Source organism: Amblyraja radiata, chromosome 13 (genome assembly GCF_010909765.2).
Source record: "Amblyraja radiata isolate CabotCenter1 chromosome 13, sAmbRad1.1.pri, whole genome shotgun sequence".
Lineage (NCBI taxonomy): Eukaryota > Metazoa > Chordata > Chondrichthyes > Rajiformes > Rajidae > Amblyraja > Amblyraja radiata.
The window spans coordinates 4,066,606-4,085,084 of record NC_045968.1 but is presented as its reverse complement, the minus strand read 5'-3'; the positions used below and the strand labels follow the sequence as shown (position 1 = coordinate 4,085,084).

General features: G+C 45.7%; 1 protein-coding gene across 5 annotated transcripts in view; it reads right to left on the bottom strand.

The window, feature by feature from the left end:
- The window catches only part of pxylp1 (2-phosphoxylose phosphatase 1), a 138,846-nt gene that overhangs the window by 47,584 nt on the left and 72,783 nt on the right, over nt 1-18,479 (bottom strand). Inside the window, exons 1-2 of one of the 5 annotated variants that reach the window (XM_033031114.1) lie at nt 17,409-17,413; nt 16,758-16,759 (exon numbers count right to left, since the gene is read on the bottom strand). The exons of the other annotated variants lie outside the window; for them this stretch is intronic. The gene's annotated coding sequence lies outside the window, so the exon portion shown is untranslated. Of the gene's footprint in view, nt 1-16,757; nt 16,760-17,408; nt 17,414-18,479 lie in introns of those variants that run through there. 5 annotated transcript variants of the gene reach the window in all.

The window sequence follows — 18,479 nt, the reverse complement described above, 5'->3', positions numbered from 1 at the left end:
TCTAGCCTGTCCAACCCCTCAACCTACAAGCACGTACGTGTTTGGAGTGTGGGAGGAAACCAGAGCACCCGGAGAAAAGCAACGTGGTCACAGGGAGAAAGTACAGACAGCACAGTGGTTGGGATCGAACCCGGGTGACCTCTGGTGCTGTGAGGCAGCAACTCTACCGCGGCACCACTGACAATTATTATTATTTTAATCAAATTATAATTGTGCCAAATTTTAACTACTGAACTAAGTGTAAATATTGAATTTAAAAGTAGTTGCTGCTTGCTCTTTCTGCTCCATATATTGTATTTGCTGCAAAAAGTGAATAACTAGGCATTGAGCAAATAAAAATGCATATTTACTTAAGAGTGGAATTTTCAACACACTAGTAATATTTTATCTCAAAAATATTAACTGCACATAGAAATTCAATCTGTACAATTATGGACCATGGGTTGTTCTGCAGGTATAACTTTTGCAATAGTATTAGCTTTTGGGTGACACATTGATGCAGTGGTCGTATTGCTGCCTTAAACCCCTGTCCCACGGTACGAGTTCATTCCAAGAACTCTCCCGAGTTTGCCCTGATTCGAACTCGGAGATTTACGGTAATGGCCGCTCGTTGGTACTCGGGGCTCTCGTGGACATTTATCATCGTGTTGAAAAATCTTCACGAGTCTTCCCGTGCTTACCTGCCGTTAGCGAGTCTTCCCGAGTACCTGCCGTTAGCGCTAAGCGACGTCCCCGAGCTCCGACGTACCCGCTACGTTCATTCTACGTGCTTACCACGAGTTTGATTTTTTTTAAACTCGGGAGAGCTCTTGGAATGAACTCGTACCGTGGGACAGGGCTATTACAACACCACAGACTCAGGTTCCATTATGACTACGGGCGCTGCCAGTACCAGATTTGTACGTTCTTCCTGTGACTGTGTGTTTTCTCCGGGTGCTCCAGTTTCCTCCCACATTAAAGACGTGCAGGTTTGTACGTTAATTTGCTTCGCTAAATTGTCCCAAGTGTCGGGGATAGAAAGAGGGTATAGATGATAGCTGGGCGTCGCGGATCTGGAGGCCTGTCTCCACGCTATATATCCAAACTAAACAAAACCAAACTAATCTAGCCACTCGACAGTAGCTTAGCTCAGCTTCGAGAAACAGTGTGGAAACATGTGCCCTTCGGCCCACCAAGTCCGCGCTGACCAGCGATCCCCGTACACTAGCACTATCCTACACACATTGGGAACAATTTTTACAGAAGCTAATTAACCTACAAACCTGTTTGTCTTTGGAGTGTGTGAGGAAACGGAGCACCCGGGGAAAACCCACGTGGTCACTCACAGGGAGGACGTTCAAACTCTGTACAGGCAGCACCCGTGGTCAGGATCGAACCTGGGTATCGGGAGCTGTAAGACAGCAACTCTACCGCTGCTCCACTGTGCCCATCAATCACAGTGAGAACTAGTGGAATTGCAAGCAATCACTGGGACGGTCGCAAGACATTTATTTCACATTTTTTCCACAGTTAGTTGGCTCAGACTAGATTTTGTTTATCAATATGCTACATTAATGATGCAGCATAAATCTGGCCAGTTCTCAGTGTAGTCCAAACAATCTCAGAACAGGTAAAAGGCTTATTCATGATCCAGTTTACATGAACAAATAAACACTGGCTCAGGACTTGTGGCCAGCAATAAGCAACTCATGCCTGCTGCTGATCTGCAAACAACGCTTGGATTTGTCTTGTGTGACTCACTTGGTGGAAAACAGGTCTGAAGCTGCTCACTCTTCACAGAGGGAGGCCCTGCACATTGGCAAGATCATTCACAGTGAATGTAGGAATAACTGCAGATGCTTCTTTAAACCAAATGCTCTTATGTGAAGCGTAAAGAGACAGAACATGGGCGGTGCAGACTCGGTGGGCCGAAGGGCCTGTTTCCACGCTGTATCTCTCAACTAAACTAAGGAAGGCCCTACCGTAATATTTTGGACAAAAAAAGCACAGACAAAAATGCTGGAGAAAGTCAGAGGGTGAGGCCGCATCTATGGAGCGAAGGAAATAGGCAACGTTTTGGGTCAAAACTCTTCTTCAGACCTTTCTTCAGACCCTTCTTCAGGCTAAGCCACTCCCCATATTTGCTAACTGTCAAAGCCATCAAGCAATCTTAATGCCTGAAACTATAAAAAACGAAATATAAATAGCAAAACCACTGTGAGCGTGCCATAACATTGCATTGTCCGGCCGATCTCCCCAAGTCCAATTCCAGTGTCGTGGTGAACTACAAGGCAACTCCATTTGTGAGGAAATCCCAAAGTCATTGACAGTTACATGTGGAAATGTTGATAATTCCCTGGGAATTTTTAGCATTTCACATAATATCTGCCTGCACACACTCCGTCTCTCTCACTGGGGGGGGGGGGGGGTAATATCTGCCTGCACACACTCCGTCTCTCTCACTGGGGGGGGGGGGGGGGGTAATATCTGCCTGCACACACTCCGTCTCTCTCACTGGGGGGGGGGAGGGGGGTGGAGACGGGCAAGAACAACAAGGGAACATTGGGACTACATTGGAACACTTTGAAGGTTATTGGCTGCAACCTTCCCTCCATTGATGAACTGTAAACTGCAAGGGCCAGGAAGCGAGCGGGTAAGATCATCTCGGACCCCCTCTCACCCTGGCCACAAACTCTTTGAATCACTTCCCTCTGGAAGGCGACTCCGGACTGTCAAAGCTGCCACAGCCAGACATAAAAACAGTCATTATCCACGAGTAGTTGCTCTACTCAACAGCCAAAAATCTGTAGCTTCCCTTTGATCTGGTATTTTGTTGGTTCACATGCTTGATCAATGGTGTTTTATCATTGATGTTTTATTATTATTAATGTTTAGTGTTAGCCATTCGTAACTGACACTGTATGTCATGTTGCTACTTGTGGGTGGAGCACCAAGACAAATTCCTTGTATGTGAATACTTGGCCAATAAACTTACTTACTTACTTGTAACTTTGTCAGAATCCCTATACTTTGTGAGCGGTAAAACAAAAAAAATCATTGTGGCATCATCTAGGTGATAATGAAGCTTCATTCATTCATTCATTCATTCATTCATTCATTCATTCATTCATTCATTCATTCATTTTTCACTGAACACTCCATCTCACGCTCATTCACTGACAAAATACATCGCCCTCTCACTCTCACACACGCTCTCTCTCTCTCTCTCTCTCTCTCTCTCTCTCTCTCTCTCTCTCTCTGACAATGGTTAGAGATGAAAAGGAGACAAAAGGGGGCCAGATATGGAGGGGAATGGAGTGAAATGTAAAGCAAGGGGGAGGGATATGGATGGAAAGTGACAGGGGGAGGGGAAAGAGGGGAGGGGATAAAATGGAGGTTGGCGATGGGAGATGAGTGCATGGAAGAGGGGAAAGGAGCAATGGAAAGGAGATAATTACATAATTTTGGAGAATTCAATGCTTCCACCGTTGGGTTGGTTGTAAACTATCCAAATGGAATGCGAGATGCTGCAAAACCCACTCTATATCCTCTGCTGTATCTATACAGCAAATATAGACCACATTTGTTTGGTCAACTATATAAGGTTGGCTCCTCAAAAGAAAATAAATAAGATTAGACAGATTAGCCAGCTGAATCTCTGAAGAAGGGTCTCGACCCAAAACGTCACCTATTCCTTTTCTCCAGAGATGCTGTTTGACCCGCTGAGTTCCTCCAGCCTTTAGTGTCTATCCTAGACATAACCTAACCACGATTCCATTCCAATTTGATTGCTCACACTCTTTTAAATTGTGTAACCACCAAGCCGCTAGCGAACTGGTTTTCCAATCTTAGTCTTAGAATAAAGGGGAGGTCATTTAAGACTGAGGTGAGCAAAAACTTTTTCACCCAGAGAGTTGTGAATTTATAGAATTCCCTGCCACAGAGGGCAGTGGAGGCCAAGTCACTGGATGGATTTAAGAGAGAGTTAGATAGAGCTCTAGGGGCTAGTGGAGTCAAGGGATATGGGAAGAAGGCAGGCACGGGTTATTGATAGGGGACAATCAGCCACGATCACAATGAATGGCGGTGCTGGCTCAAAGAGCTGAATGGCCTCCTCCTGCACCTATTTTCTATGTCTATGTCTACGTCTATGTTAATGTCTCCCATTGTTAATTTAAAAGTCTGTATTGCCAATTTGAATGATTCGGTCATTTTGTCGAGCAGAGAGAAGCAGCATTCTCTACAATTTTACTTTCCTCTTCCCATATGTTTTTAAATATTTACAAGGTAGCACACATTAATTAAGACTTGTGAGCACAGTTTTCTTCTGTGTCCAAGGCCACTGGCATTTTTTTAAAAATGTAATTGGGTCTCAATATCCCACCAGTTGCTAAAGAGTCAATGCACCATAAATGATAAACATGATTCCTGATTTATTTTTTTAAGACGTCGGCTTTTCAAAGACTGATGGTAGCACCACTTTTTCAGCAGTTCAGCGAATTGCCCGCTTGCCTTGGAGATGGGAGGTTATAGAGTCAGCATTGAATCAAGAGACTCGTGGCAAAAAAAAATGTACAGGTTGACACTTCCGTTTAGTACAGAGGGAGTACTGCACTCTTGGGACTTGCAACTCAGGTGAAAGGTCCCCGGGAACAATTTTAAAGAAGATCAGAGGCTTCATCCCTGGTGCTTTGTCCAATATTCATCCAGCAACCTCATTAAACAGATTGGAACAAGGAAAGTAGGCCACACAGTCCCACAAGCTTATTACATAGTTCAATGTGATCATGGTTAATTTGCAAATTAACTACTGATACTTGACACATTACCTAATGTATTCATAGCTTGTGTTATAAAGAACCTTGGTTTCAGATTTCAAGTAGGCAAATGACCCAGAAAACTGCAGAAACAGTGTTTCAGCTCCAACAATCATTTATGTAGAAGTTTTTCCTAGAAGGCTCCTTTATATATACCCTCTTGACCTTTCTGCCCCTTTCCGGGAACCTATCTCAGCCTGAAGGACCTAGTCATCCCCCAAACCAAGTGGTTGTCGGATCCTCTATTCATATAAATGCTCCTATGCTATTAATTGTTGGGGGGGGGGGGGGGGGATTTAACTCCTACATCCACTAATCTTCAGTCAATACAATTTACCACTCACATGAAACCCTTTGACTTCCACATCACTCTGTTTCTGTGAGAACTTTCTTCACACATAGAAACATAGAAATATAGAAAATAGGTGCAGGAGGGCCATTCGGCCCTTCGAGCCTGCACCGCCATTCAATATGATCATGGCTGATCATCCAACTCAGTATCCCGTACCTGCCTTCTCTCCATACCCCCTGATCCCTTTAGCCACAAGGGCCACATCTAACTCCCTCTTAAATATAGCCAATGAACTGGCCTCAACTACCTTCTGCGGGAGAGAATTCCAGAGATTCACCACTCTCTGTGTGAAAAAAGTTTTCCTCATCTCGGTCCTAAAAGATTTTCCCCTTATCCTTAAACTGTAACCCCTTGTTCTGGACTTCCCCAACATCGGGAACAATCTTCCTGCATCTAGCCTGTCCAACCCCTTAAGAATTTTGTAAGTTTCTATAAGATCCCCCCTCAATCTTCTAAATTCTAGCGAGTACAAACCGAGTCTATCCAGTCTTTCTTCATATGAAAGTCCTGACATCCCAGGAATCAGTCTGGTGAACCTTCTCTGTACTCCCTCTATGGCAAGAATGTCTTTCCTCAGATTGGGAGACCAAAACTGTACGCAATACTCCAGGTGTGGTCTCACCAAGACCCTGTACAACTGCAGTAGAACCTCCCTGCTCCTATTTTCAAATCCTTTTGCTATGAATGCTAACACACACACTCCTTTGACTCCTGGAGATGGTTTGAAGAAGGGTCCTGGCCCAAAGTGTCATCTGTCCATTTCCTCCACAGATGTTGCCCGGCCCGCTGAGTTCCTTGAGCACTTTGCATAGCACATCTACGACATGTTAACCAGCAACAACTTGCCGCGTTAACCAGCGAGTTACAGAGCGTTAACCACCAACACGGTATCTAACTGAGGGCTATGACTAATTGTACCGTTCCTGCCATGTTCAATCCAAGGTCAACTCCAAGACAGACAGACGTGAAGCTCACCGTTTGACCTGTTTTTACAAAATGTTACATGGTCAGCTAGACATAGATTACAAGACCTACACCAAACCCAAACCAATTAGGAGCAGACGAGGGCATTCGATCCAATTTGTGATCCCAGCTACAAAGACAGATGTGTACAGCAATTCGTTCTTCCCCCGCACACACAATTAAAGCATGGAATAATCTCCACCCAACTATAGTTAACCAACCAGATGCAACTAAATTTAAAGTAGCTCTTTCTTCCCAATAACCCTTTCTGGCTTAAGCCCTCCCTTCACCACCTCCAGTTTAAATTCCATTTGGAATATTTTGGAGGACCAAGAAACCAAGAACCAAGAACTACTCCACAGCAGACTGGCAATCAAAGCTTATACCCCCACACTGAATACTGGCTCGGTGGCGCAGCGTTAGAGCTGCTGCTTTACAGCGCTAGAGGTCCGGGTTCGATCCCAACTACGGGTGCTGTCTGTATCGAGTTAGTACGTTCTATGCGTGACCATTTGGGTTTTATCCGAGATCTTTGGTTTCCTCCCACACTCCAAAGACGCACAGGTTTGTAAGTTAATTGTCTTGGTATAAATGTTAAAATTGTCTCTAGTCTATGTAGGATACTGTTAAGATGCGGGGATCGCTGGTCAGTGTGGACTCGGTGGGCCGAAGGGCCTGTTTCCGCGCTGTATCTCTAAACTGAAGTAAACTAAACAATGTGAACATTCACACATGGCAAGCTGCATTGATCTAGCACGGGCCTCTGTCGCCATTCCCTTGGCTAAGTTTCCCAAACAACAACTGGATTTTAATCCTCCACAATTTAAAAAGCCAATTTTCTGTTAATTGTTCTGATTTTTAACAGATTTTTCTGTATATTGATGTAAATGGAGTGCACGGCCTCAGTACCAAGCCATAAATAGTATAACTAGTATAAATAGTAAAGACCAAGAGAAATTCCACACTAATAATGTACCACACTTTTGCTTGGTAACATACCGAGTCTCCTGAATATATTTTCAGTTCAATATAGTTCCCTCCTGCCAATTACTTCCAAATTCGAAGCAGATCTCAGAGAATAAAAACTACATTGCGCTCAATTTTGTATAAATCAAGAGCATATTTTAATTAGAAACAGCAAGTTTTGAGCTTGGAACTGCAAAGTCTAGTGGGGTGGGAAGTGCCAACGGATTACAACTGGTAAAATTATTTGTGTTTAAAAAAAAAATATATATATATATAAGCAATAGGTTTCCAAAGTTAATAAAGCAAATATGGAAAAACAATAATTTTCATCATTATATATCATTGGAAACGTTAATTTATTAATGACAGCCTTAATATTCTATTCCCTCTTCCAGGGTTTTTCAAAGGAGTTTCAGACTATCCAGAAATGCTACAGTAATAACAGACTGGTGATATAGTGTAAATTATCTTTTAATTATTTCTGCGTGCAGTGTGCAATTTTTTTCCCACTGGCTTCCCATAGCTTAGCTCATTCTTTTGGCTATTTAAGGTTGAGAAGTTCTACTGCAAGATATAATATTGTGTGGTATGGGAGAGAACTTGTATCAAAATCCTAATCATGTACTTGGCACACGAGTAGTGCAGGAAGGAACTGCAGATGCTGGTTTACACTGAAGATAGACACAAAAACGCTGGAATAACTCATCGGGTCAGGCAGCATCTCTGGAGAGAAGGAATGGTTGACGTTTCACATCGAGGCTGTTAGGAACAATGTGACATCAATTTCTCTCCGTAACACACTAGAAATATGAAGAAGGGTCTCAACCCGAAACGTCATCCATTCTTTCTCTCCAGGGATGCTGCCTGTCCCGCTGAGTTATGTCCCTGTCCCACTTAGGAAACCTGAACGGAAACCTCTGGAGACTTTGCGCCCCACCCAAGGATTCCGTGCGGTTCCTGGAGGTTTTTGTCAGTCTCCCTAATGGTCGATGCTAGTTGAAGGTGGTTGTCGGAGGTTGCACCTTCCACTACCTGCAACCTCAGGCAACCACCTGCAACCTCCAGCAACCACCTTCAACTAGCATCGCAACCGGCTTAGACTAAAAAATCACCGATTTTTAAAACGGCAACCTATTTTTAGTCGCGGCCGCTTTTGAATTTTTTGAAATAATCGCCGGAACATAGTAGAAGCGGAAACCACTTTCGACCATTAGGGAGACTGACAAAAACCTCCGGGAACCGCACGGAAACCTTGGGTGGGGCGCAAAGTCTCCAGAGATTTCCGTTCAGGTTTCCTAAGTGGGACAGGGGCATTACCCCAGCATCTTGGGTCGACCGCTGGTAGTGCAATTCCATGATTATCTCCCTCCCATCCAGAATACTTTCCCCCAATTCTTCATCCACTCCACAGCCCTGTGATCCCAACCAATGATGGGAGATCTCAAACGAGAAGCCTTTGCAGAAGTTTTAAACACAGGGGAGGGCCTTTTCTTCTGCTTGTGACAATTAAATGTTTCAGCTGCAAAACAGGCCGAGGGATTTAAACTTCCCATCGATGTATTTAAAATGTCATAGATATTTCATCAATACTTCAGTGCTGCCCTTCAAGTGTTGCAGCAGGTAATCCACTCACCATCCCCACCCCTTTCTCCCCCACACTCCCCTTTCTCCACCCCCCATCCCCTGTACCCCACTTTGACTTGCACCTATTTCTTTCCTCCTCCTTGCTCTCTCACTCCCCCTACATTCCTTCCTTCACAATTCGCGACTCTTCAATCCTTCTGTCTCAAACCTTTTTTTTAAAATCATCTCTGGCCTTTGTCCAACGATCTGCCAATCGAAACCCCCCCCTGGTCTTTGTTCCCCCATTACCGGCTCGGCTTATTCCTGCCCCTCCTCTCTTCCAGCTTTCTTTCCCCACCCTACAATCAGTCTGAGAAAGGTCCCGACCCGAAACATCAGCTATCCATGTTCTCCAGGGATGTTGCCTGACCTGCTGAGTGACTCCAGCACTTTGTGTCTTTTTTATGTAAAGCTGCATCTGCAGTTCCTTGCTCCTACATTGAGAGGAATTTTCTGCTTTGATAAATTCACAGCAGAAACTCTACACCACCCTTCATTGCTCTAGACTGCTCTGCTTGAATTTTCATTTTTGAGTTGTTACGTATCTTTGATGATGGGGTTATTGATCAGAGCACATTTGCTGCCTATTAGGCCTATGAAGAAGAATCAGAATTTTAACAGTTTTTGAATAGTCATTCCCCAACATTCAAACAAGTAATATTCCAAAAACTTTTATCGCCTTTGATGGGATAGCATGGAAACAGAAGCTTTCCACGGTACCTCAGTACTAGTGATGATAATAACCAAATTTAAATTAATATAATTTAGTATAAATCAGCACCCGCAGTTATTTTCTATTAACCTAAACTAATCCCAGGCAGTGAAGTCTAAAAACAGAAATCCTAGAATTTGAGGGTGTGTGTGTTATTGGCACTAAAGATTTTAAAACATGCTTGTAAATTGATTGGGTCACAAGTCAAAATATGCTCTGCATATCAATGTCCAGCCTCCTGTCCATTGCTTATCCATCCTCCACTAATCTGCTCCCTTAAAACCCGAGATTGCTGACATGCCTTCGGTTTCCCAGGATACTGTGTCCTCAGTATCCAGGGAGATCGATATCAGAGCGAGCTGCAATCTCAATGCCCAGGGTAACCCATGCATACACAGTGCACAGGATCCAGCCTTGGTGCCCATATCATTAACCCACCATCAAGGCTAAAGATTCCTCATTTGTCCTCACTATCTGGGATTAAGTGTTAAATAGAAATGAACAGCAGGTGCTGGTTTATACCAAATTATATTAATTTAATTTTGTTTTGTTTATTATTGTCACTGGTAGCGCGGTACAGTGAAAAGTATTTGTTTGCATGCTATCCAGTCAAAGAGTATACAAGTCAAAGAGTGTACATGAGAGGAATAGATCGGGTAGATGCACAGTCTCTTGCCCAGAGTAGGGGAATCGAGAACCAGAGGACATAGGTTTAAAGTGAGGGGGGAATTATTTAAGGGGTGGCTTTTGCATACAGAAGTGAATACAGTGGGTTCGGAGTCCTCATTTCAGACACCGATCAAACCCAGGCTGGAAAACTTATTTTATGTAAACCATCTGAGGATGGCCATAAGACTTATTTTAAGAATAAGGAGTAAGCCATTTAGAAAGAAGATGAGGAAACACTTTTTCACACAGAGAGTTGTGAGCCTGTGGAATTCTCTGCCTCAGAGGGCAGTCAAGGCCAGTTCTCTGGTTACTTTCAAGAGAGAGCTAGATAGGGCTCTTAAAGATAGTGGAGTCAGGGGATATGGGGAGAAGGCAGGAACGGGGTACTGATTGTGGATGATCAGCCTTGATCACAGTGAATGGCGGTGCTGGCACGAAGGGCCGAATGGCCTGCTCCACCTATTGTCTATTATTATTACTGAAGTTGTGCTTCAGTAGATCCCCTAATTGAAACTGATTTTTAGTTTAAAATTAATGGCTTTGATTAGCCCAATGAGTTTATGAGTTTCTAAGCTTATTGTCTTTTCTGCTATGTACCTGGTACACGACTGAAGATCACAATGAATTTCTGATCTGGACCGCAAACAATTTATACTCTTGCACTCAATTACTCAATCACTACAACAACCATTGATAGACAATTCTGTGTTATAAAGGGCCTTTCCTACTTGGGCGTTATTTGCGCGTCATTTACGCGACATGATTTACGCGTCACGACGCATGACGCGCGTTTCGCGACGCGCACGTAACATGCACAACGCGTGCATTACGCGCGCATGCCGTGCATTTTCTCATGCATGGCGCGTGTTGAGATGTGGTGGCGTGGGCAGTGACGCGCGATAGCGTGCGGCGCCCCAGGATTTGGGGATTCTCAAAATCCTCGCACGCCACCTGCGTGACGCGCAAATGACGCCCGTGGGACAGGCCCTTAATTCGTCAAAGAAGCTGTGAGCACGTTCTTGAACTGTGCATCCATCTATGACATGTTAACCCGTAGATCGGTATCAGAGCGAGCTGCAAATGGTAGAGCGGTACAGTGAAAAGTTTTTGTTTGCATGCTATCCAGTCAAAGAGTATACAAGTCAAAGAGTGTACAAAATCATGAGAGGAATAGATCGGGTAGATGCACAGTCTCTTGCCCAGAGTAGGGGAATCGAGAACCAGAGGACATAGTTTTAAAGTGAGGGGGGAATGATTTAAGGGGTGGCTTTTGCACACAGAGGGTGGTGGATGTATGGAAGGAGGGAGCTGAGGCAGGCACTATTGCAACATTTAAGAAATGTTTGGACAGGACAGGTTTAGATGGATATGGGCCAAACACAAGCAGGTGGGACTAGTGTAGATGGGACTTGCTGGTCGTGGTGGCCATGTTGGGACGAAGGGCCTGTTTCCACATTGTATGTCTCTATGACTTTGACCATAGGTGATTACAATCAAGCTATCCATCCACAGTGCACAGGTAAAGAAGATAAAGGGTACCACATTGAGTGCATGATAAAGTCTGATAAAGTCCAATTGGAAATAGTCTAACGGTCTCCAGTGATGTAGATAGGAGGTCAGGACTGCACTCTGGTCCACAATCAGTGCCCATGGTACCAGATCTTTATCCTCAGTACCCAGAGTTCTGAACAACTCTTAGTTCACAGGATCACTTACCTGTACTCTCAAGGGCACCCGGTTTTAAGCTGCTGGACTGAATCTACCACATTCAAAGGTATGACATTGTGTCGCACGACAGCATGGGGGTGTCCATGGCTTTACGACAGGACCATGGATGGTGTAGTGGTCACTCCCACCACCCTGCAACCACCAACAGGCACCTTGTCCTGTTGGTGAGGTGGGAGGACCCAATGAATTCTCAGGAGACACACACACACTGTTAACCCTCCCACCTCTGCTTGTCTGCCCTCTCCACCTCCCTCTTAAGTCATTGAGTCACACAGCATGGAAACTGGCCCTACAGCTCAACTTGCCCATGCTGAACAAGATGCCCCATCACCTCCCCATATCCAGCCCATATCCCTCTAAACCTCTCCCATCTACCTACCTGTCCAAAAGTATTTTCAATGCTGCTGAAGTACCTGTCTCAACTAACCCCTCTGGCAGCTCGTTCCATATACCAACCACCCTGCATGTGTAAAGGTTTTCCCTCAAGTTCCTATTAAATCTTTCCCCTCTCACCTTAATCCTATTTCCCATGTTTCTCTTCCGTCAAAGGCCAGCTTGCACTGTACCTGCAAGTCGCACAGACGGCTACAGATGTGAAATGTGCAGGTCGCATTTTCAGCTCTTTAATTTCAATTTCTTAAAAGGAGGAAACTTTCTTACATTTTTTTGCATCTTCACATTTGGCATTAGCTCAACATTCAGCTCCTACACAGCAAAAATACCCACATCCAATATCAATATCCACATCAATATTACTTTAGTAACTGAATTTTTATATACAGAAGCTTGAAAGCATGAACCTCAAGACTCAGGAACAGCTTCTTCCCCTCCGTTACCAGGCTTCTGATCAGTCCTTCCATAAACTAGGATGCTTTTCAATTCACCTCTGCCTTATTGAGGAAATTGGGCTTTGTCCAGGGGACTGTTGTGCTACAATGCTGTGAACTATATTCTGCACTCAGTATCTTCCCCTTTGTACTTCAATGTACTTCAGTTTGAACTGATTGTATGATGTATGATCATGTCTGATCTGTGTCAAAATGAACCGCAGATGCTGGATTATACCGAAGATAGACACAAAATGCTGGAGTAACTCAGCGAGTCAGGAAACATCTCAGGAGAAAAAGCTGAGGTGATGTTTTGGGTTAGAACCCTTCTTGTTTGGGTAGCATGCAAAATCAACCTTTCCACTGCACCTCAGTACATATCACAATAATAAACCTATCCTATTGTTTTCAGTTGCCATGGAGACCTTTACATCCAGAGTGTTACTGAAAAACCTTTCTTATTTGTCCAGCAACTTATTCAACATGCCACCTCCATGATAAAAGGAGATGTGATGTATAATATTCTCAGCTGTCCTGAGATATTAGCAGTGAGTCTTGATGCTCAGTCATGGAGTCATAGTGATACAGTGTGGAAACAGGCCCTTCGCCCAACTTGCCCACACCAGCCAACAATGTCTCATCTACATTAGTCCCACCTGCCTGCGCTTGGTCCATATCCCTCCACACCTGTCCTATCCATGTACCTGTCTGTTTCTTAAAGGTTGGGGTAGTCCCAGCCTTAACTACCTCCTCTGGCAGCTCGGTCCATATACCCACCACCCTCTGTGTGAAAGGGTTGCCCATTAGGTTCATTTTTAAAAATTCACCCTCACCTTGGACCTAAGTCCTCTGGTTCTTGATTTCCCTACTCCAGGTAAAATAATCTGTCTATTCTCCTCATGATATACACTAAAACACTTCACGCCTCATCCACCTACACTCCAAGGAATAGTCCGAGCTTACCCCACCTGTCAGGCTTTCACCTTGAGGGAGGGCACCTGTAAACGGGTTATTAGGGGTGGGCACCAGTAAATGTTTATTAGGGGTGGGCACCAGTAAATGGTTATTAGGGGTGGGCACCAGTAAATGGGTTATTAGGGGAGGGCACCAGTAAATGGGGAACAAGACCGGGCACAAAACAAATTCTGTGCAATCCAACTGTTTTGAATTGTGAAGGGGGTGGGGGGAGAGGGAGTGAGTGGAAGGGCAGAGGGGAAGATGTGGGAGAAGCGCAAGAGGTGAGTGTCATGGAGAATGCGAATGGGGGAAATGGAGTGGGGATTGTGGGGGGTGTTTTGCCCATAGCCCTGGGGCAGCTCAGGCCGGACCGGTGATGCCACTGAGGAGACCCTGAATCAAGGCCGCTATGACCCATCAGGACACCAAATGCGGAACTTGCTTGTGATTCTGGAAGCCATTGATCTAAACTCCTTGGTGCCCATACACAATGAATGGCCGGTCCCAGGGGGTGTTGAAGCACAGAGAGATATTGGTGTACACGTACAGAGAACCCTGCGGCTGGCAGCAGATAGAGTAGGTGGTGAAGAAGGTACAAAGGATGTTGGTCTTTATTAGCTGGGTCAGAGAATATGGGCTGGGGCAGCTGAATAAAATATTGTTTGCAGTTCTGCCCACCTGAGAATGGGAAGGATATTCTGAGAGTGATCAGCCGAGATTCACCGGGATGTTAAATAGGATGGAGCATTTCGGTTATGATGGGAGACTGGATAGAATGGAAAAAAAGACACAAAATGCTGGAGCAACTCGGGGTCGCTCAGCAGGTCAGGCAGCTTCTCCGAACACGAACATGAACAGACTGGCGAAGGTTCCTGACACGCCTGATCTGCTGACTTACTCCAGCACTTTGCGCCTTTTTTTGTAAACCAGCGTATGTAGTTCCATGTGTCTGTATTGACTGGGTTTGTTTTCCTTAGAATGGAGAAAAATGAAGGGTAGGGTTGCCAACTTTCTCACTCCCAAATAAGGGACAAAAGGTCAAAATAGGGACAAATTCTCCATGGATCCCATGTGATCTAACCTTCCAGACCAGCCTACCATGCGGAACCTTGTTGAATGCCTTACTGAAGTCCATGTGTACATCTACAGCTCGCTTATAGACATAGTTCCCTTTCAATTATGTGTGTTTTTAATTTACTTTAGAGATACAGCACGGAAACAGGACCTTCCGCCCACAGTCCACGCCGCCCAGCGATCCCCACACATTAACACTGCCCTACACACACTCGGGACAATTTACCAAGCCAATTAGCCTACAAACCTGCACGTCTTTGGAGTGCGGGAGGAAACTGGAGCTCCCGGAGAAACCCACCCAGGTCACAGGGAGAACGTACAAACTCCGTACAGAGAGCACCTGTAGTCAGGATCGATCGCGGGTCCCTGGCGTTCTGGTGGCGGCGCGACTCGTTGCAGCGGCCCCTACAGCCTGTCTGTCTTTTTTTTTATTTTTTGTCTAGTTAAATGTAGTGTTTGGTGTTTTTTAATACTGGTTTTTAAATGTGTATATGTGGGGGGCGGGGGGGGGGGAGGGGGAAACCGTTTAAAATCTCTTCCCTGTCCGGGAGACCCGACCTTTTCCCTGTCGGGTCTCCGTTGTCGTTGGGGCCTAGCACCTTGGAGCGGCTTCCAACCTGAACGACCCGGGGGCTCGGGAGACTGCGGAGGTGCGGACTACTCACCATCGTGGGGCTGGCCGGCCTCGGAGCGTGGGGAGCGGTGGTGACACGCTGCTGCGACTCGACTCCTGGGGCTCGGAGGCTCCAGCAACGCAGCCGCAGGTCCGGTGGACTGGGACATCGGGAGCTCGCGGGTCCGGGGGGAGAGAGAGACCGCTTCCCGGAGCTCCCGCAACGCGACTTCTCCAGCCCGTGTCGCTGGGTTGGAACGACCTGGAGCGGGGTCATACATCGCCCGGCACGGCTTCATGGCCGTGGGACATTACAGCGCCCGTCGGGGGCTCCAACTTCGAGACTTCTAGACCGGGAGCGGGGCCGTAAATCGCCCGGCACGGCCTAAAATGGCCGTGGGACTTATCATCGCCCGCCTGGGGCTTGGACATCGGGAGAGACATGGAGAGCAGGGGAGAGAAAAGACTTTTGCCTTCCATCACAGTGGGTTCACTGTGATGGATGTTTGTGTGAACTTAATTGTGTGTATGTCTGTAGGACATTGTTTTTGTTTGTATGGCTGTGGAAACAAAATTTCGTTTGAGTCTCATTGGGGCTCAAATGACAATAAATTTGTATTGTATATATTGTATTGTATTGTAAGGCAGAAACTCTACCGCTGTGCCACTGCACCACTGTTATAAGCAGGTTTTCTGAAAATCCTATCAGTAGGTCTTTAAGAAACACTATCCTGCACTTAATTGGAATTCGCCATGTGTTTCCGTGGACAGAACACTACACTATTTACATGAATGTTTCATCCGTTGCCTGGATATACGAAGAATGCAATGTTTTTTTTCCCCTCAAAAGCAGGAAAAACCTTGCTTGTCATCTTTCCAATATTTGGACAAAAATATTATGCTTAACGTTTTTGGCTATCGCCCCATCTAATATCGATGCATTGCATTCAGAGATACCTGTGCTCACTTCCACACAGCTGATCATCTTTTAACACATCCAGTGCATTCTAATGCCCCTGTCCCACTTAGGAAACCTGAACGGAAACCTCTGGAGACTTTGCGCCCCACCCAAGGTTTCCGTGCGGTTCCCGGAGGTTTTTTTCAGTCTCACTACCTGCTTCCACTACCTGCAACCGACAACCACCTGCAACCTCCGGGAACCGCACGTCTCCCACAACAGCTGTTGGTGAGCTTCTACAGGTCAGCCATTGAGTCAGTTCTTACATACTGCATCACAGTATGGTACTCTGGCTGTACCGCAGAGAACAGGAAAGCTCTCCAACGCGTCATTAAGACTGCTGAGAGGATCACTGGCACCCAGCTCCCCAGTCTGGAGGACATCTACCGGACCCGCTGCATCCGGAGGGTCAAGGGCATCATTAGAGACAGCACACACTCTGGACACTGTCTCTTCACCCTTCTGCCCTCAGGAAGACGATACAGGACACTGAGCGCCCGCACGACAAGACTGAAAAACAGCTTCTACCATAGAGCTGTGACACTACTGAACTCTATCCCCCTCCCACATTGATCCCCCCCCTCTCTCTCACACACCCGCCAATACTCCTGTATGTTTATGGTTATAGTTAAATTTTTTTAATAGTTCCTTTTTTTAAATTGTATTTTTTTATACTTATATTCTTGTGCAGCTGGAGGACTGCTCCAACAGAATTTCGTTGTCTTGTACAATGACAATAAAGATTATCTTATCTTAGATAGAGCATAGAAACAGGCCCTTTTGGCCCGCCGAGCCCACACCGAACATCCATCACCCCCCCTGCTTTTATGTTATCTCACTTTTGCATCCACACCCTACACACAAAGGGCAATTTTAAGGAGGCCTAATTAACCTATAAGGAGACCCGCACGACTTTAGGATGTGGGAGGACATCGGATCGCCAGGAGGAAGCCCATGCGGTCACAGGGCATACGTGCAAACTCCGCACAGACTGCACCCAAGGTCAGGGTGGAACCTGGGTCTCTGGCGCTGGGAGGCAGCAGCTCTACCGCTGCACCACTGAGCTCGCGGGGTGAGAGGTTGCAACCTTCACATGGTCCATCTGTTTCGACTAATGCAATCAACCCGATGTGCACAAACAATTAGATCAAATAGAACAAGTTGACCTACAACTTTAGGCTGTGCACGCCCAATGCAAGAAGACTGTGTCTCCCTCCTTATAGAACAGGGTGCAGCAAGGTTCCATAATGGAGGCAGCTGGCACACATTGTGCGGTATGATCCTATCAGACAATTGCTTGGCTGCTTTGTAGGACAATTCGCCAGTTTCTTGATGTTGGTGAGAAAATCTTTACTATATCTGGTTGACTGCGTTCATCTTTGCCACATGAGATGTTTGGCTGAGCTGCTGTTGGCAGGAACACTATTCCTGGCAAGAAGCCTTCCAGTACATACTTCCCACCAGCAATAACTGAATTACATTCATGTACACATCTTGAGGATTTCAGCGTCAGAGACCCGGATTTGATCCTGACTATGGATGCTTGTCTGTACGGAGTTTCTATGTTTTCCCCATGACCTACGTGGGTTTTCGCCAGTAGCTTCTGTTTCCTCCCACACTCCAAAGATGTACAGGTTTATTGGTTAATTGGTTTGGTAACAATGATATGTTGTCCCTAGTGATAGTGTGCTGGGTTCGCTGGTCGGCGTGGACTTGCAGTGGGCCGGCGGGCCTGTTTCCACACTGTATTTCTCTCTACACTAAATTAGTAGTAAAACATTTGATTACGATTCCCTCATCTGTCATGTTCATAAGGGATAGGAGCAGAATTAGGCCATTTGGCCCATCAAATCTACGCCGCCATTCAATCATGGCTGATCTATCTTTCCCTCCTAACTTCATACTCCTGCCTTCTACCCATAACACCTGACACGCGTACTATCTATCTCTGCCTTAAAAATATCCAGTGATAGCCTCCACAGCCTTCTGTGGCAATGAATTCCACAGATTCACCACCCTCTGACTAAAGAAATTCCTCCTCATCTTCTTAAAGGAACGTCCTTTAATTCTGAGGCCATGATCTCCAGTCCTAGACTCTCCCACTAGTGGAAACATCCTCTCCACATCCATTCAATCAGGGCTGCCAACTCTCACGCATTGAGCGTGAGACTGACGCATTTCGCACAATTCTCACGTTCTCACGCTCTGTTGTGCGAAATTCTGTGATCAACGAGAATTTCA